Genomic DNA, 12,935 nt, shown 5'->3' with positions numbered 1-12,935 from the left:
TTTTTTTTTTTTTTTTTTTTTTTTTTTTTTTTAGAATTATATGTCTAATTCACTGTTTCTCCAATGCTGGTCCTAAATCTAGCAAGTATAGGAAGGTAGAAGAAAAACATTTGCTACAGGTTTCGTATTGTTAAGTTGGGTTCATCTCTAACGATTTAACATTTATTTGTGTGTGTGTGTGTGTGTGTGTGTGTGTGTGTGTGTGTGTGTGTGTGTACATTTGAGTACTCATCACAGCAAAATATGGAGGTCCGAGGTCAGCTTTTGGGAATCAGTTCTTTCCTTCAAGCATGTGTTGTGTGTGTGTGTGTGTGTGTGTGTGTGTGTGTTTCCTTCAAGCATGTGGTCAGACTTGGTGACAAACACCTTAGCTTAGTCTTAGTATCATCTGGCTGGCTCTCTAATTTCATAGTTTATTTTAGGAGAGTAAAAATTTCAATAGGCCTTGTTCTTTTAGGATAAATATTTGTGTACTACCGTGATTAACATTTGATATCCAACAGGAAATGTGGACACATGTGCTGGCTGATTCCTCTCCAAATTGTAATTAAATGATTGGAAGACAATATTCAGGTGAAGAACGTGTGTGTGTGTGTGTGTGTGTGTGTGTGTGTGTGTGTGTGTGTGTGTGTGTTGGGAGTCAGGAGGCTCAAAACTACCTCTCCTTTCCCTGCCTTCCATGTCCTTTGGGCTCAGAAGTCAGCTGGACAAAAGCAATGCCGAGCGATGCATGTGGCCTGGTCTGACCCCAAGAAGAGCTGAGACTGTGGAGCAAGGCATTTCCTGAGCTTCCTGCACTTCCTTCCTGATGCTTCAGACTAATGTCAAATTCCTTGCCCAGATGTCCCCATGCTGAAAACCTAAGAGAGCAATGGACTCTGAGTATTTAAATGAGCCACCACTTAAAATCTACCAGTGGGAGCAGCTATTGTTGGTGGATCAGACACTCATTCTAACATGAGCATCTTGTGATAAGACGAGTCAGATTTAATGCAAGTACTCAGAAAAAAAAATCATATTAAAGGAAAAGTAACTTTATATTAACCATGAGGTTAATTTACATGGTTGGATAATTTCTATTTTCTAAACAGGTATGAAACCTGTGTTCAGACTGGCCTAAACTCCTAACTCAACAGCATTATGATTTTCTCTAGCAGCTGGCTGAGCTGGATCTGAACATGCTGGTTTGTCTACAGGGTTCAGACATCAGGACAATGTATGATGAATGTCCCCAACACAGGACTCTGTGAAGATACTATAGCAAATTCAATAATACATAGAAGCAGCCACATCCTATAAAGGGTATTAGAAATTAGAACACTTCCCTCTCCCCAACTGTTTAAAGCTGCTTTCTCTGCAGTGTTTATGTCCATTTCCTTCCCTAGCCAGAAAGCTAATTCACACTGCGGCCATACAGCACATATATTAAAGCAAATGACCTACTCAGTGATGACACTTCACAGGTTCACCTTGGATGCAGATAAGACACCTTGGCAAGGCACTTAGTAAATGGTTGTTCTCTGTGTTTTACTGTTTTAAATTGGTAAGTGACTGTGTAATTTGGATTTGTAGCCTCAGCATCCGTACACTTTCTGGTGAGGGTCGGAGACAAAATGTCAAGCTGTGGAGCAGAAGGAGATACAGAGCAGCAGTATGGAGCCAGCTTTCATCCTCCCCCTGGACCACAGAACATGGGTATGTGGCCTCTGGAAGGCCAGTCTGATGTTTGCAGCCATGAAAGATTGCTCTCAGTGGCTCTGGTTTAGTTCTAAGCCTGAAAGATAGGTGATGGGTGACTGACTGAAGGTGGTGATTCCCACATAGACAATGTCAGCAGAGTTCCATGTTTTCTTCTCTTTTTTTCCCACTGTGGCTTCCTCTTCCTCTAAATATTCCTTTAATATTTACATTACCAGAGTAGATTTCTACACATAACTAAAAAATGGGAGAGAAATTGTGGTTTGTTTCTGACTTATGCATGGCTGAAATATCCAAGGAAAGACACTGAGCAATAGAACAATATTCAGATAATAAACAGATACCATAGGAATGAAGTTGTTTGCATGAAGAGAAATGTAAGAATTAATCGAATGTAAGAATTAACATCAGTATTACTTGACAGAGTTGAACAGTGGATCAAGGCTGACAAAGAATTCACCTCTATGCCATGGTGCTACTCAAGTTTCTACTGCTCCCTTCTGTGGTTCCTGAGGGTCACAACCAACTCTTAGGAGGTGGTGATCAACATCTGTATTCTCAGTGGCATCTGATGGGCTATTATTCCCAACAAGAATATCACAACTCAGAGGTGTTCTGCCATATTCCTCCATATCAGCTAATAGAGTCACCAACTTGAGATTTCTTGCTTCAATCCTTTGTGCTAGGAGGTGATACATGCTTAGGTACCCACTATACAGGTATAAAAACATGAATACTGAGACCTAGGGAGTCAGACCATCTTCATCTCAGTAGAACTCTCAGGGAGGCCTCCTATGGCTCTCATCTGATCACCACCTTTGATGGGGACTTTAGTAAGGATCTATGACAGAAGGGACATGATTTACTTCTTGGGTCACATTCCCATGGCTACTGTGATATCTAGATTATTTATGTGATTTTAAACATGCAATAGAAGAAAAAAAAACTAAGTTAATCGAGCTCTTATATAAGTTTCCAGGTATTTTTTTTATGAATTTGTTTACACATTCCTTGCAAATCTGAGGAAACTTCTATTGTTTCTCTCTTTATAAATAAAAGCTCGTGACACTGAACTTGAGGATTGTGATGGCCACGTGACTCGCCAAACATTTATAGAGCCCACAGCCAATGTTCTCACCACACCAGATTAGTAGAGAAACATTCAAAAGCAGGATCAGTGCCAATAACCATCTTTTACTATGATTCCAACCAGTTCTGATATCGTCCTGTTCTCAACAACGCTGGTAACCATTCTATACTGTGAAAGTGTTATACTCTTATTCTATGTGACAGAATTATCGCATCCTCAAAATATTGTAAATTCTCTCTTCTGAGGAATAGAAGCTTGTTTCTCTAATTTTTTTTTGCAATCCCCTTACTGTAACTCACATATACAGTAAAAAGTCATCATTATTTACAAACTTTTCAGTATCACTCTTATGCAGATTTTATAGCAAATTCAATAATACATAGAAGCAGCCAAATCCTATAAAGGGTATTAAAATACTTTCCTCTCCCCAACTGTTTAAAGCTGCTTTCTCTGCAGTGTTTTTGTCCATTTCCTTCCCTAGCCAGAAAGCTAATTCACACTGTGGCCATACAGCACATATTAAAGCAAATGACCTACTCGGTGATGACACTTCACAGGTTCGCTTTGGATGCAGATAAGAAGCAATTGCAGAGCCTTCAAACTGTGCAGATGCCTGGGTTCCTTTGCCCAGATATTCTGCTTCTTTTGAGGGTAAGGTTTAGTAGGCATCAGCATGATGGGAAAATTCTGTAGGTAATTGGTACGGTCCACTTTGAGAAATCACTGGCCCACTGCAAAGAACATTGCAATCAAAACAAAGACGTGTGTTTCCCCGCTGCCCGTTTCTTTGGGGGAGCAGGCAGAAATGACAGGGAGGAAAATAACAAGGAGAACAGTGGCAGGGCCCTGTCACTTGGCAAGTCATTGGAATGTGGCAAACTATTTAAAAAATAGCTGTAAACCTCAAGATTTTAGCGTGTCTGCTGACAACTGGTTTAATCAACTTTCCCCATAATATTCAAGTTCAAATGCCCCCCAACAAGTTTGGAAATATGGGAGTGTTTGGCAAAACATTCCAAGTCAGTGACCCCCCCAGCCCTGGAATTTGTTCCTAACAGGCTGCTCTTGAGCAGCCAGCCAAACCCAAAGTTTTGGCAGCTTTTGAAATATGGTACAAAACAGATTGTTTTTTAAGCCTAAGTCAGTAAAATTTTATTTTACAGAGCTTGTAAAAATAACCGATAATTATTGTTACTACTCCGAGCAGAGTCAGTGAAGCCTGCAAGACTATGAAACCAAGAGTCCCCTTTCTGTATTCATCCCACCCACACCCTCTCCCCACCCCCCACCCCCCAGCCCCGTGGTGGTAGCATCATTTACTCATAATGATGGACACCAGTCACGGACCACTGACCCCACAGCAGCACACCTAAGGTAGAGATGTTCAGGCGTCAGAGGACCGGGGCTCAGTCCACACTAGTGATAGTGCTGAACTGAGGCCACAGTAACCAAGTGTTCCTATTTTTGTTTCTTTGTCCAGGCTTCTATACAACCTTGAGGCAGCCTAAGGCACCATCCCCTTTATGGCCTTCTTCCTGTTCTGTGACACTTGTACCCTGAAACCATGCGCAACCCAGGAGAGAGTCACCAACTAGCAGGAGGTCACCATAGCTGCCATTTGGCTAGTCCCTATTCATTTTTAAAAAGGTGTGTGTGTGTGTGTACATTTGCATGCAAGTGTCTCCAGACACCAGAAGAAAGAGTCAATTCCCCTGAAGCTGGAGTTACAAGTGATTGTGAGCTGCTTGATGTGGGTGCTGGGAACATAACTTTAGCCTTCTGAAAAAGTATCAAGCCTTTTAATGGCTGAACCATCTCTCCAACCCTCATCCTCTTATTTACTCTGTAGCAGAAGAGAGAAAGATAAGCCACAAACAAAGAAATGATTTCCTGAAATCAGAACCTAAAAGCTGGACCTGGGCACCTTCTGATCTTACACTCACAGATTAGTTCTCAAACATCCTCTGAGAACGGCATGGGTGATAGCCTTGTATCAACTGGATTAATCACAAATGCAATGTTGTTGCAAATGCTAATACCCATCTTTGGTAACTGTAGCAAATAGTATTATTTTGTAACTTTTGGTCAGCAACATCTTTTCCAAAGTCCCAAACATAAAACTGAGGTTCATTACTTTGTAGTTTCTGATTCCCCACAAAAATGTGTAAACTTTACTATGAAATGCAAATCCAAGCGCTTTAAATTTACAAGCATTATAAGAAGTCCTTTTCCTGCTCACCCACTATATTTTCTGTGACATAGGGACATACAGAAGGCTGAAAATTGTCAGAAATATAGGGAAAATATTACATCCACTAAATCCTATTAAGTTGTAGGAAAGGAGTTAGGCTGGGAGGAAACGATGCATATTTTAGTCCTTTTTGTGAAAATATATGTCTACTTTCAATGAGACAGTTAGTCTTCCTCCTCTTCCTCCCTCTCCTCCTCCTCCTCTTGTTCAAAATTGGATCTCTCTGTACTTCTGACTGCTCTGAAACTCAATGTGTAGACCAGCTTGGCTTCAAACTCAAACGACCCCTAGGCTCCACCTCCCAAGCACTGGGATTAAAGGTATGTACCTCGAAGGCCCTGGTCAGGTATTTATTTTTTATCTTGATACCTCATACTTCCACATTTCTTCCCAGGAATCTCCTCCTTTTCACTTCAGGCAGGGAATGAATACCTTTGAGAAACAGGTGCCAGAGACATATTCCTACAGCTCATCTTTTCTGAGATAATCTACCTTCTGTAGAAAATATCACTTTCGTCTACTACAGTCATCCCACGTTGACTATTTAATGAAATATGTGATGTAAGCAGACCTTAGTTTGTTAAAGATGTTTTACTGAATTTTACAACTAGGGACCAAGTGATAAATGAGGAGATAAGAAAGGCCCCAGTGGATCTTCCTTTCGTACACCCTGAGATCTTCCTCCAGGTCTGCAATGGCTGTCTGTCTTTTCTTGCTTCCTGGTTGTCCCCCCTCAGTGTGTTTCCAGAGTAGCCCAAGGTCCCAGCTCTCACCCACTTTATTCTTGGTATGTTTTCTCTTTTTTCTTTTCTAACAAGAGTAGCTGTCAAGAACAGTATCGTAGACTTGGCAGTCACCATCCCTTCTTTGCTGCGCTGCAGAGAAACAAGCCAAACTCATTGCTCCAATTTAGCAGTTTTCTGTGACTCACAAAAGCGCAATGGAGAGGATAGTAATATCATGCGTGTCACAAAAGGTCCCAGCATTGCCCAAAGTCCTCTCAGTAATAAGCCCTAGTCTGTACTTCTCACCCGACTTCAACAATTTCCTTTTATCTCTGGGAGTAAGAATTGAGATATTCCCTTTTCCCATGTCTCCTCTTCTAAGTTAATTACACTATAAAAACTTTATATCCAGAGAAGTTAAAGACTAATGGTCCACAACTCAAACAAGTTTGTAAAGAAATGCCAAGGGGGTGTAAAAGGAGAATACTCTCAGCTCCTCTTTGCCTCATCTCTGGAGAGCAATTCGAGGTGATTGTGGGCTGTCACAACTTTGTAGTTTCATGTCTGGCAGCAGGTCCTCACAAAGTCAGGCGGGGTTAGGAGCCCCTCTGCGCCCTCATATTCCTGGCTGATGTTTCCTCATTTTGCTCTGGAAGGAAGTCTCTCTTCACTTTGGATTCTTGGGGGCAAACAGTGTACTAACACACAGTAGGCACTTGGTAAGTAGCTTAGAAAAAGGGCGTGGAAATGGAATGGAAAGCATGCCTTTGAGTGTCAGTGATGACGCTCAGGGAGACATTATCCTCCTATAAGATGAAGAATAATTGGTATACAGGAGAGTTTAAGGCACAATAAAATCCTGAATTCTGTCTTGCTCCTTACCCCATCCAGTAAACTCCCAATACATGCTGGTGACAAAAAAATACTTTTGAAATGGGAATGGGATAAATCAAACAGGATTGTAGACACTCTGGAAAGCTTCCATTTGTGTGACTTTGAGCATGTGACTAGCCTGCTGGACCTCAGATTATACCTGCTGTAGAGCGGTCCTTTCAGATCTAACCTGTTTTGATACTAAAAGGCTGGGTGCAGTCTCCTGAAGTATATTTTAGTCTTTCTCCCTTTGACCTCATTAAAAACACTCTTACACATACTTGCAGAGGAAAAATAAGCTATAAATTACAGTGGCAAGATCAAATGAGCTGAAGCAAGATTAAAATGTTTTATAGTCACAGAGCAATCTTTCACAATGGTGTCAAGCAGAAAGTTCTAGTCAGTGTTTACACGAGGGCCTGATGAAAAATTCCAGACATAAAACTTCTGCAACTGAGACTTGAACTCAGAAGGACCCTTCCACCTCTGGATACATTTCACAACTAGGATTCTACTGCAATCCTTTTCCTTACTGACAATCCAGCTTCCAATATGCAGTGGAGTTTTCTAATTGAGACTATTGTGGTATTGAAACACCCCAGCTATTTGAGACTGTCATCCTGTCCATGGCTGGCAGTGAAGGATTTATGTACTGATATCATTTAATAAGTGTCAGACGGAGGAATGGGGGTGGGGTAGCTCAGTGATAGAGTACTTGCTTAGCAAGTAGACCTGGGTGTGCTCCCTGGCACTGCCATCATCATCATTTTCTAGACAAACCATGTAGAAAGGCATTGTATTTCCTTGACTTCTTTAACAGAATATGCTAATGCAGGTCAGTCTTTTCCTTACTGGGATCACTAGCTGCTATTCCATAGTAGTGTCTGCAGGCCCTAGAAAAAGACGAATTAACCTTTTGCATTTCTGGGCTGTAGTGGTCACTTCTAACAGCTATCAGGACTTCTCTGTAAGCCTACTGGCCATCTGTGGTTATTGTTGTCCAGTAACTAATTTGCATATCCATGTATCACAACTGCAGCTATGAAGATGCTTCGTAAATGAATACGTGTTGAAGTAATCACATTTTAGGGAGATGGCTTTAGGGGCTGGAGAGCTAGCTGGCAGGTGGAGTGATTGCTTGGCAAGCAGCAGAACCTGACTTTGATCCCCAGATGTCAAGTCATAAAAGCCCAGTGTGGTGACACCTTATATCTGAGCACCAGAGAGGTAGAGACAGAGAGATTCCTGGGATTCCTTGAACAACCAAGCCTCGCCTCTTGGGCAAGTTCCAGGTCAAAAGAGATCTTTTCTAAAATTAAAAGCACACAAACAAACAAAAATCCAAAGAGTGCTGGTACATAAGAAACTCCACCAAAGGTTGTCCGGCCCTCACAGGCACAGGTGCCCACATGTGCACCTGTATGCACGCACAGGTATACAGAGATGGTAGGTTTACAAATTGAAACAAGCTTGCTAACTTCCTGGCAGACTGGAGGGGCTTGCATCCCTACACGTTTCCTTTACACTTTCTAATGCTCAGTTGTGTTTTAGGCAGAAAAATCATAGGATTGAGCTGCTGATTTTTTTTTTCAGTAGATTACATAGTGGAAAAATAAAACATAAAATGCTTAAATAAACTTAACATCATTACATCATAGAGTTATCAAGTTAGTTTTGTTCTAGACACAGACATGACCAATACCAAAAGGACAAGTAGGAAATAGAATCGACATTCTTATGCACTTTAATGGAGTAGCTATGCAGGGTACTTTTTTTTTTACATTCACTAGCTGTGAGTTAGTTAGAGTCATTAGTTATCTTTTTTTATAATTTAATTTTTCTCATATGAAAATGATAACATCTTTTTAAAAAGTTTCTTGGTGAACTAAGGCATTTTAAAGCCCTCATCACAGGACCAGACATTTGAAGAGAGTTACTCCATTCCTGGAATGGGGACAGTGATATCAATTTGTGCCCAGCAGGCATGGGGCCTCTGACTCACATTTCTGTTGTATTTGTTGCCTGCTGGATGTTGCACCTGTCTCAATATTGGCTGTTCCAAAACCAAGGATGTCACCCCAATCAAAATAGACCACAGGTCCTCTAATTCTGACATTATAGAAAACAGGCACTTTCATTACATCAGCATCCTAAAAATAAGGTTTTGATGTGGGCAATCAATATTAATGGGTCACGGAAGAGCAAGTAGACAACTCAACAAATCTTTAAATTAAACATTCTAACACAATGCAAAGATATGCTAATTTGATAAGAATGAGGCTATGATTATAGTCTTTGCCTCCTAATGAAATCACCGTTTCTCTAAGGGTAGAAAACAGAGATTCCTAACATACAAGTGTCTCAGGTATTTCAGGTGTCTCAGGTAGGGTTCACTCAAACTGGGGTGGCAAGGCGGTATATTCAGTGTTAAGTAAAATGGATTTTGACAGATTAGGGTCAGAATTTCCAAGAACTTATGAAATGTTCCTAAACACACCTCTGTCATTTCCTACTATGTATTCATGATGACTGACAGTCTCAGCATGGAGCATATAAGAAATACATGGTTCAACTCTAAAAATGTTGAAGACGAACACTTCGTAGTTCAGCTCTTCCACAAAGATTTAATCCCTTATGTAAAATCTAACACATCTACTTCATTATCAGTAAACTTGCTTTCATCTTTAAGTTATATATACACCAAAAATTGTTTAGAAATAAAATTATCACTAACTGTTTGATGTACATTCTAATTTCTATATGTATAGAAAACACACTTAGAAAGCAGTCTGGGAATGTTTCAGAGCACAGAGAATTAAAGTAAAGAATCTTGTTCACAAAACACTAATTAAAGTGCTGAATCAATACCGAGGAAACTATTTTTGCTGAGGATTTTTTAACCTAATTTGAAATGGAGCTTATTTTTGAGAGAAGATCTTGCTATGTTGCTGAGGCTAGCCTAGAACTCATCACCCTCCTGCCTTGACCTCCCGAATGCTAGGTTATAGGAAGGAATGTGCCACCCTGGCTTAGTGGTTCTTTTCAGTCAGGTTTTTTAGCTCTTCACTTTAGGCGTTTTTCATTGCTGAAGAACTCATTTAGTGGCAAATATGTCAATAAAACTGCAGGCCAATTCAAATATAATGTCAAAACAAGCACTTTTCACTCTTGCGATAAAAATAAAACTTGGCAAATTTTTTCCCATAGGTCTAAAGTGCAAAAAAAGTGGCGATTATGAGAGAAATCAAGATGCCTATGGTGTCAGAAAGCATGAGGCCCCGGGCAGCAACCAATCTGTTGGCCTGAATTAGAGCTTATAGTAGTGGTTCTCAGCCTTCCTAATGCTGTGACCCTTTAATCCAGTTCCTCAAGATGTGCTGACCCCCGACCATAAAATCATTTTCATGACTACTTCATAACTGTAATTTTGCTACTGTTATGAATCATAATGTAAATACCTGTGTTTTCTAAAAGTCTTAGGTGACCCCTGTGAAAGGGTCACTCAACACAAAGGGGTCGTGACCCACAAGTTGAGGGCCACTGGCTTACGGCTTGTTAATGCTTGCTTGCACTAAGAACAATGAAAACAGCTTTCAGTAAATTAAATCAGAACATCCCAATATATATTTTTTTTTCAGCAACAGCTCTTCAAGGCTCATGTGGGAAGACCTCCCCGAGAGGCCCCCACCTCAAACAGAAGAGAACACTCCAGGTGTCCTGGACATTTCAAACTGAACTAAACTATTTCGACTTCCAAGTCAGCTTCTCTCATCTCCCATTTGCAATTGTTGCTTCATCCTAACACTCAAAAAATCGGAAGTTTATCTTCAGATTCTACTTCTGGAACTGAAACATCTGCAGCCCAAGTCACTTTGCCCCCTTTATGTCTTCCGTGGCATCTTTCACTCCAACTGTAAGCAGTGCTGCCGTCTTCCTGCTTTTTATTCCCCTCACTTCACTATACACCCTTCTGAGCAGTCTTCCTGTTTACACTCTTGCCTCTTCCTGTCCATCCAGATGCAGCTCAACAGTGATTATTTATAAAAACAGTTCACAGCCATCCATCCTATTGTTTCCCATTCTGGTGAGTGCAGACTCCTTCCAGTGACCCGTCTGTGCTGAGCATACCTGCCCCCCAGCCAACCCACATCTCCAGTCCCCTCTCACCTAAGGTTAAGACGCTGCTGTTCTTCCTAATGATGAGCAGATGAACTTATGATCCCCAAAGACTTGAGGTTCACTCTGATATTTGGAAAAGCCAACAATAACTGAGTTTTAAATTTAATTTGCTTTTATCAGTATTTTTGTATCTGTGCCTATGGTATAGTATGAGTTATACTTTGGACAGCAATATAAAATGTGAGTTTAAAAAAAAAGCGTTTGCAGGAGGTGGTGGTGTATACCTTTGATCCTAGCACTCAGAAGGCAGAGACAGGGGGGTCTCTTGAGTTCAAGGCCAGCCTGGTCTATAGAGTAAGCTCCAGGACATCCAGGGCTACACAGAGAAACCATCTCAAAAAAACCCAAAATAAATAGATTAATTAAAAAAAGAACAGTGGAAGATTTCCTATATACTTTATATAAAAACTGCATTTACTTAGAGGTCTTATAACCACATCAGAATAGTCTGTTGACTTTAAGTCTTGAAACCTAGCCTGATTTCCTAAGTGCTTGGAAAGACCATCACCAACATTTGTATCAGATTTTGTTCCACACAGCAATCACCTGAAGACGCTGGAACAAGCTGACGCTGGCTCAGAGCACTGGATTCAAGGTTCTAGCAAGTCTGCACAGGTGCTGCTGGTCTCATCAGCTCACATGCAAATAGTAAGTCCTGAATGAAATTCTCAGCCCTGAAGCCTACTGCAAACGTCTAATTTTTCTTTAAGACTGGATCTCACTATGCAGCCCCAGCCCGCCTTGAACTCAGAGATCCACCTGCCTCTGCCACCCCAATGCTGAGATTAAAAGCATAGGCTGCCATGCCCAGCTTGTCTCAGTAATTGGTAGAAAGGAACCACTAGCACTTCCAGGGGTGAAAGACTGTTTAATTAGTCTGGGCTTCAGCTTAGTCACCAAGAGCTCCCAACGAAAGCTCTGACCGTTCGACAGAGAACTTTGCTCTAAAATGTATTCACTGGTTTATTAAGACTTCATTTTCCTGCTAGAGATATTATAGCAGTAATCTATGTCCTGAGATGAGGATTCATTACGAACCAGGCCCTAAATTTAAGAGCTATAAGGACCTCCTCTCTGTATTCCTATAAAGTTATCAAATAAAGTAGTTTTAATATTAAAGCTAACTATTAGTATGAAATGGCAACCAGAGCTATTTTTAGAAAGTAGATAAAGATAAATCATGAATGTATCAGTTTTTAGAATCATAAGAAAAATCTAAGCAACTTAACAAGTTTATCGAACTTGTGATTACCCCAAACGGGTCATACCACAAAGAGGCCTGCAGATTAGTTTATAGGATGTAGGCATCACTGATCCAGCCTGCAGACAGAATCCCTAACCATATGCTAAACTGAGCTTTGTAAAAGATCAAGTTGCAATTCCATGTCACCCAAGTTCCTGATCTAAGAAATGCACATCCAAAATACATAGTAAAAATATCCCAAGTGGAAATTTGTACAAATTCCTTATCTACAATTAGGAGTACTAGACTCCAACTTCCACATAGTCGTCTGGGTTATTCAACTCCCCTAACACACTTTTTTTCCCACACACACACAATATGGACCAGTAAGAACGTGAGAGCACAGACTACCACCACAGGCTCGGAGTGCAAGTGTAACACTGGCCAAGTCACAGTAAATAAAACACAGCAACCCAAAGAATGTGCCAGGGTTTCAGTGCAAAGAACTGAAGTCCAGACTGGAGACATGCCCAGATCTGCCACTCCTCAGCTACAGAGTAAGCAAACCACACACTTTCATCTCGTTTTTTAAGGTCCTGAGACTATGCTGAGAATCCCTAGTAGATCAGACCTCTGTTGCCTGAAAATAACTGTTCATCTACAGAAAATATGATTAGAACAACAAGAGTAATAAGAGTATATTTAAAATGACTAGTTTAACAAATCTCTAAGAGAAAATAGCATTTTAGGCTTGGCTTTATTTACGTTTGGCTACCACGTAATTAATTACTTAATTACCATTAAGTAATAAATGTAGTCAAATCTTGGAAAAAAAAACTAGAAAGAGGTGAGAAAATGGATCATTAAATGAAATGCAAAAACACCATGCAGAATGAAAATAAACTTCATGAGAGATTAAAGCCTTTTCCAAGGAAA

The 12,935-nt window shown here is 40.6% G+C and overlaps 1 protein-coding gene across 1 annotated transcript in view; it reads right to left on the bottom strand.

Annotated features, from left to right (window-relative positions):
- Positions 1-12,935, bottom strand: part of Itga1 (integrin subunit alpha 1) — a 156,140-nt gene that overhangs the window by 129,596 nt on the left and 13,609 nt on the right. The window lies entirely within an intron of this gene.

The sequence above is a fragment of the Peromyscus leucopus genome, chromosome 11 (genome assembly GCF_004664715.2).
Source record: "Peromyscus leucopus breed LL Stock chromosome 11, UCI_PerLeu_2.1, whole genome shotgun sequence".
Classification (NCBI taxonomy): Eukaryota; Metazoa; Chordata; class Mammalia; order Rodentia; family Cricetidae; genus Peromyscus; species Peromyscus leucopus.
The sequence above is the reverse complement of the archived record's forward strand: the minus strand, read 5'-3'. Positions and strand labels throughout refer to the sequence as shown.